Source organism: Anser anser (genome assembly GCF_964211835.1).
Source record: "Anser anser genome assembly, chromosome: 5".
NCBI classification, from domain to species: domain Eukaryota; kingdom Metazoa; phylum Chordata; class Aves; order Anseriformes; family Anatidae; genus Anser; species Anser anser.
Window position 1 is genome coordinate 43,780,959 of NC_139725.1, and position 8,669 is coordinate 43,789,627.

An 8,669-nucleotide genomic window follows, 5' to 3' on the forward strand; every position below is an offset into this window, starting at 1 on the left:
GCGCGCCGTGCACGCCCTGCGCGCGCCGCCGCCGCCTCCCCGCCGTAGCGCCTGCGCCGCGCCTCCGCTGCCGGCCGCGGCGCGCCCCGGGGGGCTCCGGCGGTGGCGGCCGGGCAGGGGCCGGCGGGGCCCCGCAGCACCCCCGCGGGCCGGGCCGGCCTCGGTGGGTTGTAGAACCCCGAGGGCTTTGAGGGGAGGGCGGTGAGAGGCGCGCGGCGAGGTGGTAGAGGGGCAGGCGCTGCTACGGCGCAGCTCGGAGACCGGCCCTGAGAAAGCCGTTTACTCTTGCGGGAGGCTTGGGGAAGCGGCGAGCAGGGAGAGACAATGCTCGGAGTTAGCCGAGGGCCCGCCGTGGGTGAGGAAGAGGAGCGAAGGAGGGGGATTTCGCAGCGACACCCCGGCTGCGGGCATCGCGGAGGCGCCTCTGGCCAGGTGAAGGCTGGCCAAGGAAACGCCTTCGCTTCCAGCCACAGCGACCTAGCCGCGGCCGCAGGATTTCTGCGCCGGGTGGCTTGACCTGACCAAGCAGGCACATGCTCGCTGTGGTCCACAGGGGAAGGTCAACTCCTCTCACTGCCCTGCGTTGAGCTTCATGGGAGAAGCAGAAGTGGGCTGTGGAAAAGGACAGCCCTGCTCTAAAAACTCGGGTTGCGAGAGCCGGGGCTTCGTCCTGAGCGCCGGGAGTGCGGGATCGCACAACATCCCATCCCGCCTGCGTTTCAGTCCGCGGGTTGCACAAACCCAGCAAACGACAAGGAGCTCTGTGTGCTCCGGCCGCCCCTCACGCTGGCTCCTCGCTCCACTGAATCCTCCTGCAAGAAAGCCCTTTTTTGGTAACACTCACCTCACAGGAACAGACTTCTTGGCTCACAAGAGCAGTCTTTATAGTGGGTGTAAATAATAATCACCTTAGATATAATCTAGCCTCAGCAAACCATTTACAGGTGCTGTCAACTCCCTTTATAGTTTGTGAATAGAAAAAGAGCAGAGATTAGCATCTGTGACCCGACCAAACTGCCTTTACTTTTACTTGCAGGATACACAGTCGTGGAAATATGTTTGTTTTTCCGTAATGATTAAACCTCGATTTAAACTTTGGTCCTGGGCACGTACCGTGCCATTACGCAAGCAGCACTTAAGGCTGAAGTGTCAGCATAGCAACAATACGGCTAGCAGCGGCGGCGATCTCTGCAAGCTGATTGATGAAGAGAACTGCAATGTAAATGCAAATAAATGCCACGCCGTGGCACCTTCACAGGGAACGAGTTGTCAGGATCAATCTCATCTGTTAGGGGAAAATAGATTGAACGGTGGCAACGTGACGGAGCTAAAACCCACGGCAGCGCTGTTCCTGCGGGGTAGCGGCGTGCTCCGCTGCTCACCTTCCCTCTTCCCCGTCCTTCACCATGCCAGCGGCGGGGCAGGGGCAATCCAGATCAGTCTCGCTGGATTTATACCGAACGTGGCTGGTGTTGATTTAGCTTTGAAATAATCCAGGAATTAAAATTACGTTTGGAGGAGGGAAAGAGGAAGCCCAAACAATGAAGCCATTCAGGTGCCTGATCTGGCTAAATGAAAGAAAGAAGCAGGCAAACAAAAAATAGCATGGGGGGGGGGGGAGAAAAAGAAAAAAAAAAAAGACAGTAGCTTGTTTAATAAGAGGGAGGGGAGCGCAAGGAGAGATGGAGCTGGAGCAGCGAACAATTGATGCATACGTATTGCTTTTTGCACAGAAAGGCGAGTCAGCACTTTGGATGGCGATCCTGCGTGGAGTGCCCAAAGTTTACGACCTGCCTGGAGTCCCAATGGACCGGGAATCTAATTTTCACTATCAGAAGTGACATCTACTAACTCCTTCCTTTCAGTGCTAGGATAAAGAGTGCCATCCAATAATCCCCTTCCCTTGATTCCTCTTACCCGCTTTATTACAAACTACACGGGCACACACATCTGCGTAATGATAGAACATCAGGTGAGGCTTCAATTTAACCAAAGGAGTCAGAATGATCATAGGAAACACGGAGCGTGTAAGCCAGCCAGCACCTCTCGTAGTGCAACTAGCAGAGGGTGCAATGCACCATGAAGGAAGAAGGGCCAAAATCCACGTGCCTGACTAAACCCCAAGTCTGCCAGGCTCTGCTCCGTGCCACCGCGCACGAGCGTCCCAAACGCTGGGATTGCCATTGACCTCGATGCGAGAGTATTGCTGGCTATCGATCAGCAGCCCAGTGTTAATTACGCGGAATATAGGACAGCCCTGAAGTGTGCAAGCAGAAATAATTAGGAGCCCATGATCTGGGCAGTTGGGGTCTTGCCCTAAATGCTCCCAGCTTAACTCCTTCCTGCTCGCCTTGTGAAGCCGTGGCGCTGATGGGGGCAGCGGGCACAGCAGCTGGTCCGTCTGGATGCGCTCACCTACAGAAATGGCTCCTTCCTCAGCGGTCAGAACAGCAGCTACGGCTGGAAAAAAATGCAAGAACCAGAAGGGAAGAGCACTCCCAAGAGTGTGATTTACATGGATTTACCTCAGTACAGCAAATAAAATAAAATCCGTCACAATCAAATTACTGGCTTCAAAACAACGTAGAGATTAGCAATGAGCAGAGCACTTGGTGGTAAAGGGAGTGTGTTCAGCAAATGAAAACACAAACACTTCAGGAAGGAGTTGCAGAATTTTGTCAAATTAAAAGTTAAACAACATTGTCTTCTACTAGGAGCTGCCAGCAAGTGTCAAAACACCTAGTTACAAAGAATAGGAGTGTAATTACGTGTTTCTGTTTATCGTTTCAGGTCTCGTCTCATTATAATTCTGTTTTTTCCTACCATTCTTCAGGTAGTGAGCCTTGTTGACATACACAGAGCCTATCGCTTGCCTACCTAGGAATTCCTCCTTCCTTCTTTCCTCCCTCCCTCCTTCCTTCCTCCTGTCCTCCCTCCCTTCCTTCCTCTCTCCCTTCTCCTTCCTTCCTTCCTTCCTTCCTTCCTCTCTCCCTTCTCCTTCCTTCCTTCCTTCCTTCCTTCCTTCCTTCCTCCCTCCCTCCCTCATTTGTCATTCTCCCTTCACTCTGCAGCACCAACACATTTCTCAGAGGACGCTGCCTGCCATACCATCCAGTTTTGCTGTGGCTGTTGCCACAATTTTGCTTTCCACTCTTCCCGGCGTGCCTGCCCCCTGCGGCTGCACACCGAGGTAACTTCGCAACCCCACAGCCACCCAAATGCCCCATTTTTGCCCCAGAACGCAGTTACGGCTTCTCCTTGAGACCCAGCCCAAATGGATTTTCATACAGCTGTCTCTATGGTTTTAAAACCTGTCTATGAGCCCAGATTTCTGTATGTTAACCTTTGCCAAATCTTACAGTGCAAAATAAGACACCTATAATTAATTTTGCTTGCTCCACGAGGGACTAAGGACTGGGTAGCGCATTTTGTGCCTGGATACGTAGAGGCTGGGTCCTCCGCTGTTGTTATTTTTACTTTATCCCTGGACTGTTTTCATCTTACATCCTGTGGACGTAGTAAACAATCAACAATAATGAATCAACTGAATCGGTACATTTTTTTAAAGCTATTCCCACTGAGAGCCACTTGCACTTTCGTGACAGTTAAGAATCTGCCAAACATTAGCTTAGTTACCAGCAAGACAGGCTCCCCCCTCCCTTCACCCCATACACAGATTGTTTATCAAAACGTGCTGCCAAGAAAAATATCCCTGCTTTTGGCCTCCACCAGTGATTAATAACACTTGAGAACTGAACAAAACTTTACTGTGTTTTCCAAAAATGGGGGAGGTGGGAAGGAGGGGAAGCAAATTAAAAAAGAGAAGAAGGTGGGGGGTGGAGAAAGAGAGAGAGAGAGAAAGAGGAAGAAAAGAAAGAAAGGAAGAAAAAGAAAGGAAGAAAGAATGGAAGAAAGGAAGAAAAGAAAGAACGGAAGAAAAAAAGAAAGAGAGAGAATGAAAGAAAGAGAGGAAGAGAGGAAGAGAGAGAGAAAGAGAGAGAGAGAAAGAGAGAGAGAGAAAGAGAAAAGGGAAGAGAAAAGGAAAAGAAAGAAAGAAAAAGGAAAAGGAAGGAAAGAAAGAAAAAGGAAGGAAAGAAGGAAGGAAGAGAGGGAGGAAGGGAGGGAAGGAGGAGGAGAAGCCAAACTCTGCAAAGTTATTTCACAGGGCACAACCTGCTTTTCCTCTGTAACTAGGCCATCTGAAAAGACCTGAACCACTTTTCCTCCAGGAGCGCGTTATAAATGCTGATTACCATTGCTACTGAACGAAGTATGTTACGGACGCAGGATGAGGGTGAGAACAGAAGGGAGGGGAAGGCAGTTCCTTTTATTAGGACATATCAAGATGAGCTATGGGGGGAAACGGGGAGGAAAAAAAGATCATTTACTTTCTTTTCGAAGACTGTTGGTAAAATTCCTAAGGGAGACTAAGTGCCAAAATTAACTGTCTTGGCGTATTACTTTTAGACACTACTGCCTGGGTGAATTAAGTCAAGTCTTTAAGCAGCAGACAAAGATAGCTGCAAGCTGAAAAAGAGGCACTACATTTCCTTGTTTTGTGGTGAATCTCACAAATTTGTGGAGATTGTCTTTGCTCCAGGGTTTTTCATCTCTCTCTCTCCCCTCCTGGGCTATTTTTACTATCTTATGTTTGGCATTATAAATGTGTTTTGCAACGGGAAGGCAAGGTAAGAAGCAAGCAATTGTTAAGAAAAACAGGAAAAGTTAAAAAATAGAGGTGCATCCATGTGTACTGTATCTATTTATACGGATACATACATCCGAGAGTACCCGTACACACACGTCGTATAAGGTATTTTTCATTACTCCGTCCTCCGAAAGGCATTATTTAGTAAAAGATAATAAACAGCTCTTGAACAGTGGGATATAGACTAGTGAAAACAGTTTACTGAAATTAATGATGCTGGATTGAACCAAACCTTCCCTTTGGAATTAGTGCCAGACATAGTTTTCCTGAACCCTGTCCAACTGCCTGAGCGACAGACAATTTTCATTCTATTTGTGCTAAAGGCTTATGACTAGTGCTGGAAAATGAAGCCCTTGCCCTTGATCTCAGTGCAGATTAAAAAAAAAAAAAAAGAGCAGAACTGTGCCAATTTGTTTCCTCTGCCAATAGAAGCCCTTGTGCTTTGGGTAATGCAAAACAATAAAAAGTTCACATGAAAACTCTCCATTGAAAGGAAACCCACCAAGAGCCATGTATCTCTGCTACATTCATCAGCCAGCTTCCGAGATTCTCACAATGTCAGCAAAACGCAGAGGGTAAGGGCAGAAAATATTTACCAGCCAGCAATACCGTCTTCTTTTTCTATTCCACGCCTCGCTGCTATGCATTTGATGATGACTGCTAAAAAATATTCCACTGTAAATTACCACGCTCTCCCTTCTGCTGCCACCGATCGCCCTGCTCTCAGGTTCTGCATGCAAATCTGGGGCTGCGCAGCCCCTGTTGTCAGAGCTAATTCTATTTCTGAAGGATGAAATCCACGTTTGACACACACACCCGGAGTTATAAACAGTGGCTATACTGTACTGCTGTCAGCCAACTAATCTCCGATTGCTTTTTCCTAGATTATTAATAAAATTAGGATCCCGAGCAGAAGGCGTTTGCTTTCATTGTACAGTCTGCACTTGTGACATGGTACATGTGGAAAATTTTGAGTGCGCCGCAGTGAATGGTCGGGGGGTTAGTTTCGAGCTTCCGCTAAGTACCTGGCAGGCTGCCACGGCCCAAGGATTCTGGGAACTGAACGGCTCCCAAGTACAAACTGCCAGCATTAAGCAGTCCTGACAGCTCTGCTCCTTCCACACTTGGCAGCAGTTCAAAGTGCTCTTTCATTTGAAAGGCTGGAAGGCTGCCATGTGCAATGCAGATTTGCTGTGCCTGCTCTCATAAGGAACTGATAAATGCCGTTGCTGTTGCCATGGGGACAGGAGGCTATCAGAATGGCCTTGTGATCTGCAGCCTCTCAGCTCTGCAGGGTTTTTTTTTTTTTTCCTTTTTCCTTTTTTTTTTTTCCTTTCCCTGAGATGGTGAAATAAATGTTCTAGAAAAGGTTAACTCTTGAAGGACGGGCAGGAAGCACTGGTTTGAAAGGACAGGGCGAGCCTCTGTGCGTGGCTCCCCCAGAGCGCTGGGAAGGAGATGAGCACGTACCTGCCCCACCTGGGGAGCGCTGGCCTTGGGGGGCAAGGCCAGGAGGGAGGACGAGGAGGAGGAGGAGGAGGAAGAGGAGGAGGAGAAGGAGGAGGAGAGACCTTCTCCCCGCTCGGTCTCTTCAGAATTCCCTCCCAGTTCAGAATCTCCCAGCATAATTACAGGGCCCTCCCCTTTCTTCCCCGCAGTAGCCCCACGTACAGTTTTCAGATGGTGGCAATGGATTAATTTGCCACTGGCTCTTGCGACAAGCCCGGTGCCTTTAGCTCTCATTAACAGCGCTGGACAGCTAGCGGGATTAGACGCATTATGTGGACTCCGTGTGTGGTTAATGTGAGTAAAGGGAATGAACGGTGTGACATAAAACTGCATGCTTAAAAGAGATCTCGGTGACAATGCAAGTCCTGAGAGTGAATCTCAGCTCATTCCCGTTCCCAAGATTAAAATACATGCACCCTTGAGCTATGCACAGCCTGTGTACATAAATGAGTGTGCATATCTACTTCTGAACAAGTACAGATAAAAACACAGGTGGCAAATATTTTAGCCAGAATTCATACTTGCTTTCCTCTTTCTCTTTTTCACAAGTAATTTCTCTCTGTCGGCGCTACAGCAATAAATCTGGGTTCCCTGAAGACCCCTTGCTGCAGCGGAGCGCCGCTGCGACGAGGCGAAGCCTGGGCATACCATCAGGGCGGACACAATGGGCGCATCCCTGCCCTGCGAGCGCTGCAAGAGCGCGAGGCGGGCACACAGCTGCGTCCTTGGAGCAGATATAAAAGCAATAAGCAGTGGCGTATTGGCAGAAAACAAGAAAGATAAAGCATTGGGGGAATGTTGTTTATATACTAGAACGTTACCGGTTTCCAGGGCTTTGTTTAAAACTAGGAAAAAATCAACAGCCCCCCAAATGAACAAATTCCCCCTGTCTTCTCTAAACATGGATGTCTGCCCTTCAAACCGCATACTTTCACCTTTCCAATATATGTGAATGGTATTATGTGAGACGGCACATGAAAGCTGAACAAACAGAAGGAAGTCAACCTCCACCCCACAAGCTTTCAAGTGAAACCCAACAGATAATCTGCTTCGCCAGTTGATGGTTAACCTGTAGCTTTTTTCAATGAGCGCCGCCACTCTCACTTATTTTAGTTTCACTTCACTTTAGTTTCACTTGTTCTTTAGTGGATTCTTTGTTCACGAGGCTCTTGGTTGTGAACGTGTTAAGCTGAGTTTGGACTGAAGAAAGTGGCCACTCGAAAAACGTACGAGGGAAATGTCAGATGAGGGAGTTGCAGAAATAACACAACCGCACAGGTTTACGCGTACACACACAAACTCTTCACCTTTTTTGAATCCTCCTTTAGTTTCTGTTTCCAAACAAATTAAGGCATCTGTCATTGTGAGTTTTGTATCTGCCATCAAGCCCTGCTGGTTAAAACAATCTGCATATGCAAATCCAGATAAAAGCTACTTGTATACATTTGCAAAGCAATTCCAAAATCGCAAACAAGGCTGCGTTTCACAAGCCTCTGCACCAGACTGAGCTAGGCCAAAGGAAATATTTCTTTTTGACTGCCTGGGCGTTTTTTTTTTCTTTTTAAATAAATAAATATGAAGTTAACTGTAATTCTACTGTAATTTCTTTACCTGATTCTCCCTGGGTTCTTGCCTACGGTTGTCATGGTAATTTGATAATTCTGGCTTGCTCTCCACACATTCTGTTTGTCTCACTGGATTTCCTGATTATTCAGGAAACTCTTTTAAAAAACCTTCCCGTCTCTCCCCTCCTGCCCCCGTTCTGGGCTCAATCCTGCTTTTGTCATTCCTCTAGCACAGAGGAATGTGTATTATTTTGCTACAAACCTACTGAGGTGAAACTGTTCGCTCCACTTACCCGAAAATGGAGATAATGAGATAAGCATACATGCTAGAGCACTTCTTGTATTTTCTTTCATGGTCTGTGACAGGGGATAGGGAGGAAATGTGGAAAGATAACTACATATAGATTTCTTGTAAGGTTCTTGGATCTTAATCCTATAGATATTATTTAGGGTTTAACTGCTGCATTTCTGACAGCAGAAACATGTATTTAACTGTTACCTTTTCAAACGTGACAGACACATTTGTACCTAGAGTGAGAGAGTTAGGATATGTTCTCTCAAAATGACAGAGAAGAAGCAATATTTTTATTCAGGGCTTCAGCTGACAATTTATGCCAGAAGAAACAAGCTGATCATGCTTTGAATGTACTCGTGAAGCCCAGAGAAAAATGCACACTGCAAAGTCATATTTAGCTCGGGTGTAGAGTTACAAAAGGTTCATGTCATTGATGTGTGCATTTTTAAAAGTACTCAGTGTTAGATTACATATACAAAATGCACACGTAATTATTAGGTATGTGTGCATTATATAGAGAGATCTCAAAGCACATAAACTATCTTTTCTTGGCGATTGTTCCCCCAGACATTTTTTGGGGGGGGGAGTACAG

General features: G+C 47.3%; 1 long non-coding RNA gene across 1 annotated transcript; it reads left to right on the forward strand.

Moving 5' to 3' along the window:
* Positions 1-43: 43 nt before the first annotated feature.
* LOC310899773 lies at positions 44-7,804 on the forward strand. Its single transcript, XR_014584655.1, has 2 exons — positions 44-6,511; positions 6,767-7,804. It is a non-coding gene; the product is annotated as an uncharacterized lncRNA (long non-coding RNA).
* The last annotated feature ends 865 nt before the right edge of the window (positions 7,805-8,669 follow it).